Source organism: Rhodnius prolixus, unplaced genomic scaffold (genome assembly GCF_049639745.1).
Source record: "Rhodnius prolixus isolate KJV_2025 unplaced genomic scaffold, Rpr scaffold_6, whole genome shotgun sequence".
NCBI lineage: Eukaryota > Metazoa > Arthropoda > Insecta > Hemiptera > Reduviidae > Rhodnius > Rhodnius prolixus.
The window spans coordinates 16,124,436-16,145,941 of record NW_027411634.1 but is presented as its reverse complement, the minus strand read 5'-3'; the positions used below and the strand labels follow the sequence as shown (position 1 = coordinate 16,145,941).

At 35.4% G+C, this 21,506-nt stretch overlaps 1 protein-coding gene and 1 long non-coding RNA gene across 8 annotated transcripts in view; one reads left to right on the top strand and one right to left on the bottom strand.

The window, feature by feature from the left end:
• LOC141460168 (uncharacterized) overlaps positions 1-11,975 on the bottom strand; it is a 40,188-nt gene extending 28,213 nt beyond the window's left edge. For 2 of the 3 annotated variants that reach the window (XR_012461757.1, XR_012461756.1), the window contains exons 1-2: positions 9,914-11,975; positions 9,047-9,155 (exon numbers count right to left, since the gene is read on the bottom strand). This is a non-coding gene — a long non-coding RNA (uncharacterized lncRNA). Of the gene's footprint in view, positions 1-9,046 lie in introns of all 3 variants that reach the window. The other variant, XR_012461755.1, reaches the window with a different exon arrangement.
• The window catches only part of LOC141460164 (trace amine-associated receptor 8c), a 471,099-nt gene that overhangs the window by 107,457 nt on the left and 342,136 nt on the right, over positions 1-21,506 (top strand). The window lies entirely within an intron of this gene.

Genomic DNA, 21,506 nt, shown 5'->3' with positions numbered 1-21,506 from the left:
TAAATTTAGTTTCAACATAGTACGTAATACCAAAAAAGAATTAAACTACCTAATCATAATGTTAAAATTATACAAATTAAATAAAATTAGGCATATATAAGTTTAGAATTCAAAATAAACAGTGAATTTAAAATTAATGTCCAGTGATTACAACTCTAGAACTATTAACGCTTTCGTTCTTAAGACCTCAGAGGTGATTTTATAAATGCAATGTTTAATAGAAATAATGGTAAAGTTTCTAATAAATTTGTCTCTTGTAAGAGAATTTTGATGCACATCAGCGGACTGTGGTATAGACAATCCAATAAAAATGATATTCCAGCCAACTGTCTGTGGCCAAAACTAAATACAAATTAAAACAAACATTATATCGAAACCATAAGTTTAGCCATCTAATACAAACGGTGTACCTTACGATTATTTATAATTATACTGATTTTGTTAGTATGATCAACCAAATCTAGATACGAGGTGTGGCTATTAAATAACGAGGCTATTGCTGCAAAACATTTTATTTTAAATTTAAACATATTTAGTTATTATCACCTTCAATATACACCCCTACAACGCTCCATGCGAATTTACCATTGTTCGAAACAGTGCTGGAAGTCTTTTTCTGTGAGCTCCTGCATGACGCGTGCCGCTTTTTCTTTCACACCTTCAACGTGTTCCTTTTGATGCAGATTTGGACTTTGGGGAACAGATAAAAGTTACATGGGGCCAGGTCAGGCGAATAAGGCGAATATGGCCTAAAACTGGGATGTTGTACTTGGCTAGAAACGTCTTGACAGACAATGCAGTGTGAGCCGGGTCGTTTTTTCACTTACTCTTTCACGGAGTTGAGCAAGCACCTCACGGTAGTAATGTTGATTAATTATAATCGATATTTTCATCCGTTTTAGAAGTGGAAGGGCAATCCGGGCGGTCATCATCTCCGACGACTTCTCGGCCATCTTGGAAACGCTTGAACCATTCAAAAACTTGCGCACGTGATAAACATTCATCGCCATAAACTTCTTTTAATAAAAGATGAAGTTTCAGTAGCGGTTTTATCAAGTTTTGATGTGAAATTTCACGACAATTCGTTGCTCCACTACATGTGTAGTATCATGTTTTCGGCAAAATGAAACTAACACCTCTTACACAAACGACGGTTCCGGTCAGACAGATTTCTCTACAAACACGTGAGACGCTGGCAATCGAAAGAGAAGGCTTTACGCTGCACAGCTGTCGGTCGTTAGGATTTAAGCGCATGCATAGTTCTTCTGTAGCAGCATCAGTCTCGTTATTTCATAGCCACACCTCGTATTGTTGTGGAATACCCAGAGGACAATTGAGCTATATACGTACATTGTTAGAATTATATATTTGATTATATAAGGTGAGCGCAATGCACAAAGTGTTACTTTCTTTTCTTGGAAACGTTGCTGCCTTGCTTGCAAAAAAACATGTGATATTACTTGTTTTTAGAAAGAGCCAATATTTGTATTTCAATTAGAATTTGAGTTAGAATCTATAGAATGCAGAGAATTCTAAAAGATAAATGGAATGCATTGGTTATTGTTATAGTTAGTGTTATTGATATTAGTTGTGTATTGTTATTAGTCCAAATATATCTTAAACATATCGGAGCGTACCCAGAATTTTGTTTTTTCCTTTTGAGGGATTGAATTAGGAAATGAATCCATTACTTTTTCATTTTAAAACTATTCTTTCATTTAGTATTCAACACAAATCACTTCCTCATTGAGATTGTTTCTCTGAATATGTTAGCAAAATAAATTAGGCAACGTGATCTCTGTAAACAGTAAAACGAACATTTATAATTGACAGTAAGATATTACAAATCAATGACCTTGTATGGTTCTCGAAGGGCTCCAGGACCAGAAGAAATGAAAGGAGCTAATGATAACTCCGTAAGCCTGGAAAAACTAGCTTTTCAAGGAGAACTAGTTTGCTATACATTTGGTTGGCTAAGTTTTGTAATGGAAGGATAATCAATACCAGAGTAGTAGTTTTCTCAGACATCTAGGCGGCTCTACTGGCTATCAAGCTCTAAGAAGTATTTCAAAGAGTGTGATACTGCCATGGATGGGAATACTTTTGAATTGTGTCCAGGGGTATTCAGGGCAAATGTGTAACGAGAAGTTTGCCTGGCCAGTGAAGGCAAATGGCGCAGTGGTGTAACCAACAAAGTGCATGGATCTGTGCATGGACCGCTAAAAGTATTGAATGTTTCTTGTCAGTCTGACAAGGTTAGGCACCTTCAAGCTTTACCTACACTCTTCCGTCCAATTAAGCTTACAAGACTGGAGAGATGCCCCAATCTTTAAGGTAGTAGATCCCCGGATCAAGGTGGAATAAGATTCAAAGGTAAAGCATTTAAAACCTGGAATTTAATAGAATCTAAGCTCATGTTCTATTTTTAGATTAAAGAATTCTTGTTTCTATACAGATATAGGAGAATAAGGCTCTTTTAATCTTATCTTGGTACTGGAATCTCCTGAATATTGTATTATAGACCGTTACATTCACATTTTTAGTAGCATATTATTGGATAGCTTCTATATTTTCATATATTTTCTTTCGCCTGGCTGCGCTTCTGTATACGTATATAAAACTCAAATACCCTTCTTTTACTCCAGGAAGCGTTTAGAATGAATTAAGAGTGTTAAGAACGTGTAAAGAATGCTATGTCTATGAACAAAATAATACCGCAACAAATACCGCGTTACTTAAAGCTAATGATTTCTATTGGAAATAAAAACTCTGCTCATTATTCTAGCATGTCCCAAAACCTCTTGGAACTCTACATCATCGTATTCGATTGTTCCCTCGCATTCCTCTAAAGAGTTGTATCAATTTTAGTAGCAAAAAGGTGCGTCTGCGTTACATTACCAGTGGATACAGTGCATGTAGCTTCGTACTGTATCAAATACAGGGTGGGTTTTAAAAGGGATGTAGAACAAAAACAATTCAACTTACAGAAATTATGTTTATATTGTTTAATTCAGTACAGAATCTAGTTTTTTACATTAAGTTTGAAAGGTGATGTCACGTAGGTGGCGGCCGTCAGCCGCGATGCACTCTTGAAGGCGAATTCTGAAGTTTTCAACCGCTCTTCTGCACATTTCGATGGGTATTGCCGTAACTTCCTCTCTGATTCTGTCCTTAAGTTCTTCCTGGGTATGTGGACGATGTTTAAAAACTTTTTCCTTTATGTACCCCCAAAGAAAAAAAATCACAAATGCTCAAATCTGGTGAGCGCGCAGGCCACCCCTCAAAGAGACGAGGCGCTGGGGGAACACTTGCCTCAATCTCGCCATTGAAATCCTAGCAGTGTTGGTTGTAGCCCCTTCCTTTTGGAACCAGATGTCCCCAGATTAGTTGCTTCACTCAATTCTTCCAGTTCAGGTTCAAAAAAACTCTTCCAACATTGTCACATAGCGCTCAGCGGTGACAGTGACGGTTCGCCCATTATCCTCGAAAAAGTAAGGACCAATAATCCCAAATTGCCTTTGGGGGTACATAAAGGAGAAAGTTTTTAAACATCGTCCACATACCCAGGAAGAACTTAAGGACAGAATCAGAGAGGAAGTTACGGCAATACCCATCGAAATGTGCAGAAGAGCGGTTGAAAACTTCAGAATTCGCCTTCAAGAGTGCATCGCGGCTGACGGCCGCCACCTACGTGATATCATCTTTCAAACTTAATGTAAAAAACTAGATTCTGTACTGAATTAAACAATATAAACATAATTTCTGTAAGTTGAATTGTTTTTGTTTTACATCCCTTTAAAACCGGTTCATACTTTTTGCCCTAAGCCAATCAGCTGCTCAGCGTTTTTGTACTAAAACACGATATTTATTATACTTTGGACAGGTTTTAGTAACTTTTCTTCTGAGTTTAAGTTTTTCTTTTATAATTAAACCTCCACAATGTTTACTTTCTCTTGTGCACATAAATATTTTCTAACTTTAATAATGCACAAATAAATAATCATAATTATAATCAGCAAAAATGTTAATTACAGTTATAAAACAATAATAACAAGGAAATGAAGGGAGACAAGAATATAAAGGAAAAACCAGATTTCCTCTAAGAAAATAAAGACCGAGAGAACATATATGTATTACTATGTATGTAAATACTGTAGGAAAAACAAAATTACATAAACTAGAAAGAGGAAATCTAATACAACAGAATAAATAAATGAAAACACAAATACTTTTCAAACTATATTGTTTTCCAGCCAGAGAACCTGCACTACAATAAAAACACTATTTGGAAAACAAAGAGAAAGATTGTACCAATCAATAGCCTGAAATTTATTGTTTATTAACTTTGTGTAAATATAAACAATTGCTTTAATATACGTTTGTTTGGGTAGTTGTAAGCTGGGATATGAAAGAGTATTGGTTTTGATGTAGCTTCTGTACGTTTTGGTTAAGTGCACTAGTAGTGTTATTGGTTCGAGCATGTATTATACGAGGGTCGTTTGAAAAGTCCGTGCAAAGTCAGAGAGACAGCACTACTGGCGCGTATCGAGGTTATGTTTAGTTAGTAGCATCTCTTGGAAGAACACACACCAAGTTTCAGCCAGATCGGTCTATTTCTTTGTGTTTGGCATTCGTTTAAATCGAGGAAGTCGAGTGATTTTCAAAAAATGGACGAAAAAGAATTTCGTGTGTTGATTAAACACTAATTTATGAAAGGCAAAACGCCTCAGGATACTAAAGAGAAGCTTGATAAACATTATGGTGACTCTGCACCTTCGATTAGAATAGTTTATAAGTGGTTTCAAAATTTTCGGAGTGGCCATATGGGCACAAGTGACGCTGAACATTCTGGACGCCCTGTTGAGGTTACTACTCCAGAAATCATTGATAAAATCCATGATATGGTGATGGATGAGAGAAGAGTGAAGGTGCGTGAGATTGATAGTGCTGTGGGCATCTCGAATAAACGGGTACATAATATTTTGCATCAACATTTGGACATGACAAAGCTATCCGCAAGATGGGTGCCGCGTTTGCTCACGCTTGACCAAAAACGAAATCGTGTGAAGTGTTGCAAGGACGGTTTGCAGCTGTTCCAGAAGAATCCGCAGGACTTTAAGCGTCGTTTCGTCACTGTGGATGAAACATGGATACATCACTACACTCCTGAGACCAAAGAATAATCTAAACAATGGGTTACCAAGGGGGAATCTGCGCCAAAAAAGGCGAATACCGTTCCTTCGGCCGGAAAGATTATGGCGACTGTCTTTTGGGATTCGCAAGGAATAATCCTCATCGACTATCTGGAAAAGGGTAAAACTATTACAGGTGCATATTATTCATCGTTATTGGACCGTTTGAAAACCGAGCTGCAAGAAAAAAGTCCTTTTCCATCACGACAACGCACCAGCTCACACCTCAGCAGTTGTGATCGCAAAATTAATGGAAATAGGGTTCCAACTCGTTTCACATCCCCCCTATTCTCCAGACTTGGCTCCCTCGGACTACTATTTCTTCCCCAATATGAAGAAATGGCTGGCGGGAAAAAGATTTTATTCAAACGAGGAGGTGATTGCAGAAACGAATGGCTATTTTTCGGACAAATCCTATTATTCGGAAGGGATCAACAAACTAGAGCAGCGTTGGACGAAGTGTATAAGCCTAAAAGGAGACTATGTTGAAAAATAAAAAAGGTTTACCCCAAAAAATTAAGTAGTTTTTATTTTTGCACGGACTTTTCAAACGACCCTCGTATGTACATATGTAGATCTAGAGATATATTGCAACGTAATAATAAATATCAGTTAATACTTCAAACTTTAATTGTTAACTAGGCACGCTAGGTATGTACAATCTCGTGAGATTAAAACACATACCAATTAAAAAACAGATAAAATTTAAATATGATAAAAATTTAAACAAATTTTTAACGAATTTATATTTATACTTTTTAAATGAAAATATTTCAATTAAAATTCAAATTGTTTTCAAAAGTTATACAAAAGTTATATCAAAAAATCGTTATAGGAAAATAAGATTTATTATTATTTGTTTCCCGTTTGAATTATTGTGTTCAGAGTAAAAACCATCTAAGAATTTCTTAATAGTTACCATATGATCTTTAGAGGTTACCATGTTTTCAACAGATTTTTCTGTTGTTATAGTCATTACCTTCTTCTGGTTGGCTTCCTTTGCAAGACCCTAAATTATCATGAAAGTATAATTGGAAGCAGTAAGCTTATTATGTTGAGAACTACCAATCTAACGAGAGAAAACATTTTACAAGTACTGGACAATCTACTTTGCGACTCTGCATCCTCTCGAAGATAAGATCTACCATTTGCATTACAATAATTTAGTAAAAGTAAAGTAATTGCCTACTTTTTCAGGCGAGCTTTACGTCCAAGTACCAATTAGGTGTCGTTGACGGAGGCGACTAGCAAACAATACTTTACTGTAAATTTCTTTTATTAACCTCTAAATAAAATCCAAGGCCTAGGACCGGGAATCGAACCCAGTACCACAATACATATTGTATTGTACTCCTTAAATCATTGGCTCCTCTTCCTAATCTTTTCCTTTATAATATCCCAATAAAATATTGTTCCTCTGTGAAAAACCTTGGTATCACTTTTGATCAAAACCTATCTTGGAAAAACCATGTTTCCCAAATCTCTTGTCGTTCCATCCATATCCTAAAGCAGTTTAATAGTTCCCGCCACCTTTTTCCCAATTAAGACCCCGGCAACTCCTAGTTTCCTCTCTTATTTTCCCCCCATTTCGACTATGGTTGTTTAGTGTATGGCGCGGTCTTTCTGGTGTTATTGAAGCTAAGCTGAAGCGCCTCATGAACTGCTTCATAAGATTTATTTTCAGCATTTCCAGAGACTCTCGCATTTCTTGCTACGCTGAGTTGAAGTCACTTTTTCCTGTCTATCGCCGCCAATATCTTTTGACTTCTTTCCTTTTTCAGTCTCAAAGGCCTTCCTATATTTTTCAACTCCTACAAGTTTAAATCCTCCATCCATTCCCGTAACACTAGATATCGCTCATCTGATCTCTATATTCCCTCTCACCGTACCTCATCCTTTGGCAAATCCTTCCTAATACGTGCTACCTCTCTCTGGAACTCCTTGCCTTCAACTGTCCGCCATGCTCCTACCCTTTTCATCTTTAAATCCCGTCTATTCAGTTATCTCTTTTCTATTCAGGTTCCTCAGAACTTTTAATTGTTTTAATTTATTTCCTTAATTTCGGTTTTTTTTTTTTTTTTTTTTTTTTTAGCGCATCAACAGCTCAGGTTATTAGCGCTCGGAGCTTTTTTCAGTGCACTGCCGGCCTCCGGACAGTGTTCTCTCGTTACAGACAACACTGACCATCACCGGACAGTGAGCTGTAAGAAGCTCCTAGGAAGAGAAAATCTAAGGGTTAGCAGCTGGATTTGAACCCGGGACCTCCGCGTGGGAATCGAGTACGCTAACCACACAGCTAATCCCTCAGTGATTCCCAAACATTTTTGGTCTACCGCCCCTTTTCGAAAAGAAAAATACTCACCGCCCCCTTTTCAGAAAAAAATAAACTTACCAGCTCCCCTTCTTGAAAACAATAATCTAACTGTAGCCCATACGTTCCCAACATTATTGGGTCGTAGTCAACTTTTTCAAAGAATGATTCGATAGCGCTCGGGTCTTGGGTGAAAAACAAGAAAGATTTTGAAAATGATTTTATTAGAAAAGATTACCAATATCGGTGTATTGCTCAAAATTCGATTAAGATTTATATATTATTAAAAAACAGATGTAATATTATTAGTGCGAGGGCTGAGTCTGGTGTAATGACACTAAGTTTTCGATATTTGGTGCCATTTTGTCATCTGCCATCTTAAGTCACTGCGTTCCACTACTGACAATCTGTTTCTTTGGTTTGTTAGTAGATTGAAGACTACACTAAATACCGTTTCGGCTAAATTTGACGATGGGAATGCAATGAAAAATCTTTCTGATTGTAGCCCATGCGGCCGGATGTAGTACTGGACTTTGCCTTCGTAGCCAAACTTCTTGATATCCATTTTTTTAATTTCAATTTTAACTCTTCGTTTGTCGACAGTTCTATCAACTCCTCCTGCAATGATAATTCTACTGTCTGTAGGTTTGAGGAAGGTTCTAGGACCCAATCTAGGAATGATCATGTTGAGGACATCCTGAAATCTATTTGTAAAACCTTCTTTAAGTGTTGTCCCAATGCTGGCAATCTTGTCATGACGTACGCACGGCTTATCCTTCTCCCTAAGGGGGCGTCGGCTAGTCCTCAACGGCCTCTAAATTTGCCTTTGACCAAAAACAGCCCCCTAGATCTCTTCAGCTCCCACCGGTGGGCGGTACTGCCCCCGTTGGGAACCACTGGTGTAAATGTTTAACAGGAATTTTGGAATCCAAATAAAGTATTTTCTTTTCAAAGCTTGTCACAATATTAACCAAACAATAATCAAGACCTTCGATCCTTCTGATAAGTTCTGTAAACGTTTACAATAATCAAATCTGAATAAAATATTGTGAAATTAAATCTGACAAAGTTAACCCACGGTTAGGTTAAATAAGTGTTAAGAAAATTTATATTTTTCACTCGATGAAACATCTTCTAGGTTATCATTAGGCCCAGAGTGTGGCACAATAAGTTACATCCTGTGGAGATCTATCTCCAGTCGACTACTCCAAGTGCTTATCCAACTTTTTCTCCCGAATTCACTTCCTCAAGTATTGCGGACTTCCTCTTTGCTTTTGTACAGCACTTTTATCTCTTACTCACGCAAAGAATATTCACTAACTAAACCACTTTTATTTCGTAAATATACATTTTTATTATTATTATTTTTCTTTTAAACTTTCTCTTACAATAAAAAGAAATTTTGAGTTCATACAAGATTTGAGAAATTGATTTTCCTTGTAAAAAAACAAAGAGAAAAAAAACCCTGGGAAAACACATACGATTTTCTCACCTCAAAATGCATAAAACAAAGTTTCCAATAAATATTATTTATAATAAATACCTTAAATGAAAATATACCATGAAGATATCCACGAATCTTTACGATTCACTGCCAAGAATTTGTAAACAAAGATTTCAGGTTCTGCGCAGGCAGGGAATTCTTTCCTCGCCTAAATTTTACAATTCAATGAAGGTTACAATTCAATAAGACAAGAAGATATGTTTTATTATTATTTAAGATTATTTCTAAGTTAATATTCATTGTAATGATAATATCTAAGATTCAGCGTAAAATAATTTATAAATAATAATTGTAAAATTGCATGAAAATATATTTAAAACGGGACGCTAATTTCCAACATTATTAAATTTACTTCCCATTTTATTGCTTGCTCATTAACTATGTAACTTCAACAAACATCAACAGAATATAATTATTCAAATTAAATTCCATTCTTTCTTCTCAATAAAATAACAATAATAAACAAAATATTATTATTTGTTTTTGCTGATTGCCCAATGGCCGAATAATGTCCTGGCAAGAAACAATCCATAATCCAAAAAAAGAATGGATTCAATTGCAGTTGAAAATTGGATACCAAAAAAAAAAACATTTTTTTTAAAAAAACAAGTCCCTAAAAATATTTTTCATTGCTGTACGAAAAAGTTCATTTTCAATTTTGTAAGGAATAATTGTTTTTACTTCCCTTGGGTACACCACAAATGTTTTTAGCAAATGGTAACGCTCTCTTTCGAACTCAATTACTCATACAGATTCACAATGATACAATTTAATTGGGTATCTTTGTTACACACCTGTGAGTACAGTATGTAATATCAAAAATCGTTAGAGCTATTTTCGAAAAAAAAACAACAAAAAATGGCTGAACACTTCTGGTTGACTAGTTTTAATTAAAATTTTACTTACTTATTCAATTGGTATGAATATCATAAAAATGGTGGGGTCAGCTGATTGCTTAGAGGATTCAATAAATAATGTGTCACACTATTTTTTATCAATTATAAGAAACGTATGTATGTTTTGATATTTTATGGTTAAAATTTCTTTTTATTTTTAAATAACTGCTATCGAATATTCGATACTGTTATCGATACAATGTTTTGGTATGGTAACTTTAGGTTTTCTTATTGAAAACTTTTTAAGGTTACTTTGGACCTTAGTCGAAAGAATAATTACGAATGAAAGTGAAATTTCTCTCGTTTAATATCAAATCTAAATAATAGATATAAGCAGAAGTATTAAGTTAAAACTGTATTACACATTTACTTGATTAATAAACAAAATTAATTTTTAAATCATTTCGATAAATTACATATCTAAAAATGCTGTGGTTGCTAATAAGTTAGTGTTGGATCAAATTTGGTATCACGGGTAGCACTAAACTTTACAAGTAAAATGGGTCTTTGACTTTTACGAGGCCAAGAACCTTTATTTGGTAAATATCGTTTTATTATACTTCATAATTTCATAACGAACAGGTTGGCCGAATGGAAGCAATGAGCTAGTTTGCATTTACTAGTATAAATGAAGGCCAGTTATGTGGTTGAAAATTCAACAGTACTGGAGCCTGGGCGGTTCCGTTTTGGTTAGGCCCATTTGTGGTTATTGTTTGTAAACTTTGTTCAAAGGTGGAATTTTCGTGTTATTGAACAATTATTTTGATAAATAAAATTGTAGATGGGGAAGTTGTTAATGCACAAATAACCTTCTTTTAACAAAGTATCCGAGCAAAAACAAAAATAAATGGGAATTGTGATTCAGATGAGATGAGACTATAATATAATTTTTCATGTACTATCTTTGTACGATTTAAACGGAGTTAATTTTTTATAAATCTTTCATTAAAAATATCTTCTTGTTGCTATACTGGTTGAAGAGCGAACTAATGAGGAATAGGAATTGTGATGTAAATTAATATTCATGTAGCATTCCGGGGCACTAATCCGATTTTAAAAACCATATAAACGATGAATAATGTGAATTAAGAGAATAACTTTAGAAATGTAAAGGGATTGTTTATGAGTTAGTTTGTTTGTAAATGATTCTATTCAAAATAAAAACAATTTTATTTACTAAATGAAATGTTTGTATAAATCAGGTCGGCTGCAATAATTATTTGCATTCATTAATTGTTGCATCTATTGCCCAGCAGTGTCCTTGTTTTTGGCAGCATATATTAAAAATGTTTTATTTCATTTAGAAAACAATTGAAATTAAGTAAGTTTTCCCTTAATTTTAGCGTTAGAACCTACACTTGGACGTTAAGCACTTCTAAAAAATATTTGAAAAAATTAACTAGCTTTCGATTTATATTAACATTATATGCGATTAATTAAATCACTTTTAGGCATATTTAATCATCTACTTAAAGGTTGCAAGACCAAGGGCAGGTGTTACATTGAAAAGAAATATGACAAATAAGATGCTAAATGTAATATTTTATATGCATACATATGCTGGTGGAACTAATGCCTAAGGTTACCTCAATCTCACAGTATGTCACATGACGATCTTGCATTATTAGTTTTTGCACAGCATCAATGTTTTCTGACATAACAACTGATTTTGGACGACCTTCACAACTTTCTTCGGTGAGCGAACGACAACCACGATTGAATTCGTTATACCAGCGTTTTCACAGTGGCAAAGGATGGGGGCTTTATCGCCAAAAGTGGAAGTAAGTAGATCCGATGCACTCCTGTCTTGATAATCCACGTCGAAAGTTGTAATAAATCATTGCACGAAAATTTCCACAAGTTAATTCCATTTTTTCGCTGAAACACAATTTTCAAGTGACTGTAAACAACACAAATCGCGCTCAAATAACAAAACGTTCTGAAGAAGGTTATGTTCAAAAATTTCCAACTTTCAAGTGGAAACGTCAGATAACACCTGACAACACTCAGTGTTGCCAAGGCTCAAAATATAAGTAGTGCCCGTAGCAATTAATATTATTATTATACCAACGTAAATACATTTTTAGGTTTAAGAAAATGAGCGCCATTAATTACACTAAAAATATTAAGAACCAAGCTTTAAAATATTGCTATTGATTTCAAATTTGAGTGATGAATAACTTTTAACTTGTGTTATGGAATATTAAATAACTCCGAGTGATATTAGGTGAACTCTAGTTCCATATTTTTCTCTTAGATGCCGTAAGTTGGTGTGTCTAACGTTTATTATCATGATGTACAGTCAGGATATGTTAGATCACTGATGGCTTTTTTATTGATATTAAACGATCATTCAGCTTCATCAATCATGGACCCAGCTGTAACGATACATATTCTTTATTGTAATCGGCTGGTATATTTTTAGCCATTTATTCGGGAATAAAGTTAAATGAAAAATTAAATACTACAATTGTTCGTTTTAAATTACAAATATATTTCTCATTGTTCTTTTAAGAATAAAGTTTTTAACATTTTATTTTTACACTGACTGATAGTCTGTGACCAACGTAAGCTTTTATAAATATTATTTTTTATGTATATTATTACTCATTAAAATAATAAAGACATGATCTATTAACTCGCACGACCTTATTATCTTACTACTATTATAGAAGTTATAAGAAATAAATAAGATGCGAAAATGAAGGTGATAAAGTTAGGTTACAAGATTTAACAAATAATGATGTTTCTCTTATTGCAATTGGAATAATTTTTTGTTGTTGAGTCCTTCAATAAGTGACTGCTTGGGATAAATAATTATTGGGAAAAGAACACATCAGAAAAGATGTTAACAATCATTTGGCAACATTCCAAGCACAACATAGTGTGTAATACACTATATATTATTTTACAAAGTTTACCCTGGACTCTACACTACTAACACAGCTTACATATTATTTATTCCTGTATTCGGAGAGGTTATTGCACTTTCATTTCTACTTTTGTGGATTATACAATATCCAAATAATTTTACCATTTGCTGTTTAAAACTGGATCTGGATCATCTGATTGAAGCTTGAGGATAATATTTCCTCACCGTATTATATTCGAACTGTCAGCTATTCACTGGCATAATTCCTGCTAATGCAATTTCTCTTGGAGTCGAACAGTGGCAGTATGGGAAATTTTCCCCAAGCCAGTACTAAAGTAATCCTCAATCTCGCCTCACTCTCTCCATCTTATAAAGACGTGGACAAAAGGTGTCTATCACAGAAAACATCTGAAGAAGATATTTGAGAGATAGAGACGCCACTGTAGCCGAGCGGTTAAGAGGCGAGACCTGTAAAGCTAATATGTATTGTGGTACTAGGGTTCGATTCCCGGTCATAGGCCTTGCATTTTATTTAATGGTTAATAAAAGAAATTTACAGTAAAGTATGTTTGCTAGACGCCTCCGTCCGCGACACCTAATTTGGTAGTTGGACGTAAAGCCCGCCTGAAAAAATTGGCAATTACTTTACTTTACTATTAGAGAAATAAAAAAGGGAGCTTCTTCTAGTTCACTTCCTTGCACTATCCTAGAGCAACCCAAGTCGTCACGTGACCATTCATGGAGGATGAATGTCACTCAAGTGATTGTGGTGAAAGCGAATTCTGCGTGGTACCAGTTGCTCCATCTGAGTATAGCTTAGGTGGGCAATTTACTCCCCGTAAAGCTTTCTTAAATATCAAGTACTGAACCTACTTTTTGGGAGGAGAGAATAGGTGAGTAAAGTAAAGTAATCGCCTATTTTTTCAGGCGGGGCTTAACGTCCAACTACCAAATTAGGTGTCGCGGACGGAGGCGACTAGCAAACCTACTTTACTGTAAATTTCTTTTATTAACCATTAAATAAAATCCAAGGTCTAAGGCCTGGGAATCGAACCCAGTACCACACAATACATATTAGCTTTGCTGGTCTTGCCTCTTAACCGCTCGGCTACTGTGGCGCCTGTGAATAGGTTATCCCAATCTGCTGGTTCTTCTCTCTTGCTGGCGGTTCCTCAGAGTATCTGGGTTTAACCGTAAGTGTTCGGGAAGTAATCTTATGGATTACCAATTATTTTTCTCTGTAGTGGAGAAATTATAAGCACAACATAAAATCAAAATTATTAATATTTAATATTTTTAAAGCAAAAGGAAAACATTAAAAATCTTTTATATAATGTAATGTTGTATACAAGAAAAATTTGATTTTTTATCTTTCAATATGGAAAGTTGGTGTAGCTACTTTATGTTTGAGATGTGCTTTGTGACAATGAAGTGCGTGACAAGAATACTTTGTGGGCAGTCATGAGAAGAGAAATCGTTGAAATACTACCTTAGGAAAGCTAAGTACCAATGTCAGGCACAATACTTCGAAAGTTCTTTATTTTTTATTTTTATTTTTCATTCTGAATGTTTGTATTTTATTTATGAACATAAAGTTATCCTTTATTTATAAATTTTAAACTATATTGCTGTTTTTTTTTGGCTGATATTAAAAAATATATACATATTTCATTTCAGCGCGAAGTAAAAATAAAGTAAATCAGCATATTGGCGCTTTAAGTAAAGTAAAGTAAAGTAAAGTAATCGCCTATTTTTTCAGGCGGGGCTTAACGTCCAACTACCAATTAGGTGTCGTGGACGGAGGCGATTAGCAAACATACTTTACTACAAATTTCTCATATTAACCATTAAATAAAATCCAAGGCCCTAAGACCGGGAATCGAACCCAGTACCACAATACATATTAGCTTCGCAGGTCTCGCCTCTAACCGCTCGGCTATCGTGGCGTATTGGCGCTTTAAGAAACATTAATAACAGAGAACGATAGAAGTAAAAAGGATCAATTAGCCTCCCTGTTGATTAAGATGAAAGCAGCTCATCGTCGAGGGTTTCTGGACCGCGTCTCTCTCTCTCGTCCCGCTTCCTTTTATACAGAGAGCTTGACCACTCATTTAACTTTTTTCACCTGAATGAGGATCATTCCTTGGGTCTAACTCTAACTGAACTCCGCTGGATCTTTAAGTTAAGATGGGAGCTTGTCTACCTGAATCATACGCCATGGCTACCTAGGGAGATTTGAACTTTGTTCTCTTTGTAACTCAAGGTGCATTGAGGGCGTGGTTCACTTTCTTGGTGACTGCTCAATTCTTACTGAAATCCGGAGACTCTATTTCGGACGTTCAGTACTTACGAGAGAACAACTGATTTCTTTCCTAAATGGAACGCGAAATTGTCAACCTCTTATTAAATATGCTCGCCATGCCTGGTCTTATCGGTATCAGCTGGTTCAGGAGTTTAATTATTAACTTATAATTCTGTTATATATTGGTTATTTCGTTTTATTTTTATTTCTAGGTCAGTTATTTTTGTTAGAAATTATTATTTTTTGGTTTATTTGTTTTTCTTTTCTCTATGTATGTATGTACATATCATTATAGTAACATCGACTCCGGCTGACGGATTTTCCAAGCCGTACAATATTTTCATTTTCTAATTTGTAATTTATATTTCATATGAAGAATAAATATTATTATTATTATTATTATTATTATTATTATTATCAGCAGGAAGAAAGGGATCGTACCCTGCAGAATTGGCAGGTAGCCTGGGAACAGGAGTCCAGAGGGAGATGGACTTCGAAACTCATTAAGCATGTAAGACCATGGCTGGAGAGGCGGTCTGGGGAGGTTAACTTTTATCTCACCCAGTTCTTGAGTGGACATGGATATTTTAGGTCGTATCTCCATAGGATGGGAAAGGTGGCCTCTCCGTGCTGCCTCTTCTGTCCAGAGGTGGTTGATGACGCTTCCCACACATTTTTTTTTGTGTGTAGTCAATGGGCTACTCAGCGTGACCAGCTGGTACAAAAGATAGAGGATTTCTGTCCGGACTCTATCATCGATAAGATGATAGGCCAAGAGGAGACCTGGAACAGTGTGTCAAGCTTTGTACACTCGGTTCTTCAAGAGAAAAAAGGGTAATTAGATGCATAGAAAGAAATAGGAGAGGGCCTTTAGGGCCTATAAAGACCTGGCCTGAAGTAGTGTGCTGAACAGTTCCGGGCCAGTGTTCCGCAGTTAGAGGAGGTGTTTTAGTGGGTAGCCACCCGGGAGTCCCACACTTCGCGCATAAAGCGTTTCACCTACCTTCGATAAAAAAAAAAAAAATATTATTATTATTATTTTATTATTATTATTATTATTATTATTATTATTATTAGAAGTAAACGTCTGGAGAAGTTACCTAGTGGTAACACTTCAAAGCACTAAACTATTTAGTGATTCTATTCACTAAAGAGGAGATTACTGTCTCTTTAAGACGTCTTTTCGGATTGTCAGGTAGTGTTCTAGAAGAAAAAAAAAAGAAAAAGATTTCGAGCTGCAGGATTTGCGTTTGATTGCAGATTGAAGTGGTGTCTTCCTGTATCATGTTTTGGTTTATAAAAAGAATGTAGAGCCTTAAAACGGAGTGTTTACTTTGGCTTTAAGTATTTTAGATTTTAATTGATTGCATTATCTTTGGTGATTGGTGCGTTTGATTGAACCGCACAGCTCTATTCCATACGCCCAGATTGGAATATTCTCGAGCTGTTGCCTAACTTAAATGGATTCGAGTACCCCTAGTTCTTCGTCCAAACATCCCACTCACTCTCTGCGAATTCGAGTTCTACGATTACCAAACAATCGCATATTTCTTAACAATGAAGATAGGGTTCCACTGCTCTAATCCCACTGCATACTCACAGATATTTGTTACAGCCCACCAATAAACAAATAATTTAGAATGGGTGTACATCGTTTGAATAAAAACATAATTTGAAATTATCAGTTTTTAATATTTTTCCGAGATAAAATCTCTGCTCTACTAAATAATATCAATCTTGAACTAAATACATATTCTGAACGTGGTACTGTCACATCATTAATCTAACCTCTTCAAACTGCATATGTAAGGTACATGGCGTGAAAATTCATACGGAGTATTCAAAAATTATTCTTCACAAGGTATGCAACATGTTTTAGGTTTCAATTTGGTAACTATTTGGTTAAAACCAAGGCTGTACACAACATTACAGTAACAAATCAAGAGTATCTGTGGCCAGTCAGAACTAATTTTTGAAAGATCTCCACAGTGAAATACGAGATTCTAACCTACATTAATCAGAGTTCAGGCAGTATAGAACATAACATATAACCAGAAAATAGTGATTTCGGTCAATCATCCTGTTTCAATCACTTTTTTAATTACAATATGTCCTACTCAATGAATTTGAGTTGAATAATTGCAAAGATTTACATTAGAGCACGGAATTAATCAAAATGGCTTCTGAAATAAATTATTTATTATTCAATGGTTAAAATTTGTTTGTCATTTAATGGGGTTAATCTTTATTATTTGGGAAATCTATATATATAAAAATGAATGTGTGTCTGTCTGTTTGTACTCGATAGATTCAAAAACCATACATCCAATCGCCGTGAAAATTTGGGAAATTATTAGGTATATCCCCGGGAAGGTTTTTTTAAAATCAGAGTTGGGGTTCTAGGTGCTCCCGAACAAATATCCCAAAAATATCAAAATAACATTTAATTAGTAATATTTGTTAAAAGTGTAACCATGAAAACCATGAAAAACAGTTTTTTGCAATTATTAATACGAGAATAAATTATACCGAAGATGGTGGAAAATCCATTAAACTAAAAGTACTCAACAATACTATTGACGTTGATAATCGTTGGGTAGTACCATATTCTCCATTACTACTAAAAACGTATAACGCACACATAAATGCTGAGTACTGCAATTCAGTGAAAGCGATAATATATTTGCAAATATGTGAACAAAGGAAGCGATATGGCAGTGTTTGGAGTGGAAAATACAACTGCATCTAACGATGAAGTCACCCAATATCAACTGGGACGCTACATAAGTAGCAATGAGGCCGTATGGCGTATTTTATCATTTTCCATTCATGAGCGATATCCAACGGTTGTTCATTTAGCAGAAAATGGACATCGTGTGTACTTTACATCAGAAAATGTACCTGCAAGAGCAATGTCACCACCTCCAACAACATTAACTGAATTTTTCACATTATGTAGAAATGATACCTTTGCAAGGACACTACTGTACTCTGAAGTAGGGATAATTTTATTGTTAATTTTCATTTCGATGTATTGTATACATTTGGTCATTAATAAATTATGTTTGAGGTATCAAAACTGCCTTTTTGTTAAACACAGCAACGTGTGAACGGGTACAGCTAGTTTATTATAAATATAAAAGGCTATGATACTCGTAGAACTGAGTACTTTGACACTTAAATTTAAGATATTTCAAAAAGTAGAGTACATTGATTTTTGCACTGAACAGCTCAATTAATACTTCCATTGAAGATCTGTTTTTTGTTATCATGCTGGTAGCAATAAAAAGAAAGACTCTAGCCACTTTGCGACCCTGCGGATATCCCAGCATAAAAATAGAAACAATTTAAACACTCACTGTGCTTGCAGAGATTGTATTTGTATTCAACTACATGAGTTTAATGTATTAACATAACCCACAGGCAAATCACTAGCTCATTAAAAAACATGCATACTTGTTTAATACTTAAAAATGCCCATGCACAATGGGCACACTCATTGGGTATTAGGGAAACTTCATTAGTTCTTTTAGGTTGAAGATGATATTGCTTAAGGCCACCATCTTACAATCTCTCAGGATGGTATACCTGCATGGAGTTAATCTTCTCTAATAAATTACTAGGTAACTTCCCTTAGTAATTTTTTTTACAACTTTGAGAATAAACCTAGCTAGATATCCTGCCTAGTATTTCATTATAGTGAAAAGAAGCAGGTTAATTTTGTTTTTAATGGCCACTGGCTAAATTTGGTTGCAAAGAGAGAGAAAAAGTAATAAAAACTCTTTTTTCTGCAAGTAATTAACTTATGTATAAAAAAGAGTCTCAAAGAGAAACTAATTGGCCACTCTAAATGATTAAATGATTCCTTCTTAAGAATTGTAAGCACTGAATCGTATTACTTTTTCATTACTTCTATTATCTGGAAGGGTTGCGATAGAGTAATACTTTAGAAATTGCATTTTTACCGGTATTTTGAATGTTTTAATGAGAATGTCTCTACATTTTTTTAAGTACACATGGACGCATTCTGTGGAGGACTTAAGGGTTCGTAGAAACATTCGAAATTATAAGTAAAGATACAAGTTTTTCAGTAATATGTATGTTATTAATGTAAATAAATGAGTGTCAAGAAAGAGTTTGGTTCGACAACTCTCAACCAAGTGTTAGGCAAAATGAAAAGCAGTTGCTGTTCATAGACGGAGATAAAGAGTCCAGGAGGAGCAGGTTTTTTGTACCCTGTAATTGCAGAGTGTCTTAAACTGCTAGTTTTGGAGATTTGAGGATTTGTGGTTTAGGTTCTGCAGTTCACCTTTTAGCTTAAATATCCAAAGTATGGAAATTGATGGTCTTTACAATCAAAACTAGTGTAGACCAAAAACCTGCGAATGGATCTTGAGAATTAGGGAAATCTGCATCTTTTCGAACAGCCAAGCTGCACTGAAGGCTCTTATGTAATGGTTATATGTAGCGAATAGAGGAGAAGTGGGGGCACATGCATATGGCGAGAGAGTGGGGACAGCGAGGTGCTGGTCAGAAAGGGCTAGGCCAGAGAGACGTGCAAATGCCAATGGATCCCTAGACGCTATAAAAAGATAAAAAGGTTGAGAGAGAAACTTAAGAGGAAGTCCCGCACTGGCATCTGACTTGAGGAAGCATTATCGGTGGCGGTGGGTGAGTTCTATGTGGAGGTGGAGGATGGTTATTTTAGTTATTAGTTATTGTAATATTTAAAGAGATTGGTTTTCAGTTAGCATTAAGTTTATGTTATGTAATTAAATATATTAGCTGCATTAATTAGTAAATCAATTAGTTAGTATATATTAATTAAGTAAAAGGAACGTAGGTTAGTAGGGCCGTAGCGTGGATGAGTGTGTGTCTGTTTGTCGGTTAGGGCAGTGTGTGTGTGTAACTGATTAACTTGTAAGTTAAGGTATTATTTGTAAATATTGTAAATAGACTGTTATAAAAGATCTGTGTTGAAAGCCCTCGGCTCCGTAACCGCTAGCTGGATCGGTTACACTTACTTCCTTCAGAACTACCTCTTCCCTGGTTTGGGAATGTAGAAAGGCCCTGGAACAACTGGCTCGGCACAATAAAGTTCGGCTGGAATGGGTGCCGGGTTATGTGGGGATTAAGGAGAATGAAGCAGCCGATCAACTGACCCAGGAATGGAGCTAACACTCCCGGAGCATGTCCTGGGAATAGTCAGTTCGTGAGGCTCTCAGAGACTGGATCTGGAGAGAACATGAAAAGAACTGGATGAAGTGACTTGAGGTCAAACACAATAAGAGTATTATGCCTTGGCTGAGCGAACAAAGAGCCAAAGAGACTCTGGGCTTGGTCAGAAATCAGATTACTCTGATTAGAGGCCTATTCATGGGGCATGGCAGGTTCAGGAAGCATCTGTACAAGGTGGGGGCTTATTAACTCGGAACCGTTGTGCAGATTGTGTCAGGGAACTTTGAGGGCCAAAGGTCGGAGTAGCGCAAAAAGAACTAGTCGGGAAAGTTCTCAACCTCTTTAGAAGGTAAGGTTTCCTCTTCTAGATCCAAAAAAAAGGGAAGGCGCAATAAGTCTCTTGTAGCTGCGGTGCCCTGGGGCATAGGTTCCATCATTTCTAATCTATTCTAATGGAAGGTAATATCGCTTTGTGCCTCATCTCTACCTATCAGATCTACATATCTAAACTCGTGATTAAGGAGTTTTAATCGAGAAATTACTGATTGAAATCGCACACGAAGATCCTCTTGTTGCTCCCTGGCAAAATCCAAGGTAACCGAAGTCTGTACAACCAATCCCCTCCACTCAGCAGCCCATGGACACGCCCAATCCTTCGCAGCAACACGCGGAAATCTCGACTGTTCCCCATCGTAGCACTTTTCATTTGATATCGGCTATTTAAGTCTTTCAAATTATTTGGCCATTAATTTGAATTTATTTAATTTTAAATCAAAAGTAAATTGAATAATTGTTTTAGCATTGAAGAGAAACCAGGTAGAGTAGAGCGTTTAACATTCAAAATTAGCGTAATTTGCATTCTAATTACTATTCTAACATTTCAACGTTAACTATCCCTCAGGTATTCGGCAGATAATTGTTGAGGATGATAATTTTCTTTCGTCATATTTTAATATCGATTTTACATTTTTCTTTATTACCTTGTTTAAGATTTCATAACATTCAGAGGTTAGAGGACAAATTTAAATTTACTGTCCCATTTTTTCGGATAGGTTTATTTGTTCAGTATTTTGGGCGAGACAAGAATATGATTTTTACATTCTATCTCTTTCGCTAGAAAATATAACATTAAAATTATAGTTAAAAATCACGAACATTGCCAAAGTTGAACAAAGTTTACAAACAAAACCACTAATGAACCTCACCAAAGCCTTACGCATAGTCAAACAATGTGGAATTTTCGACCACATA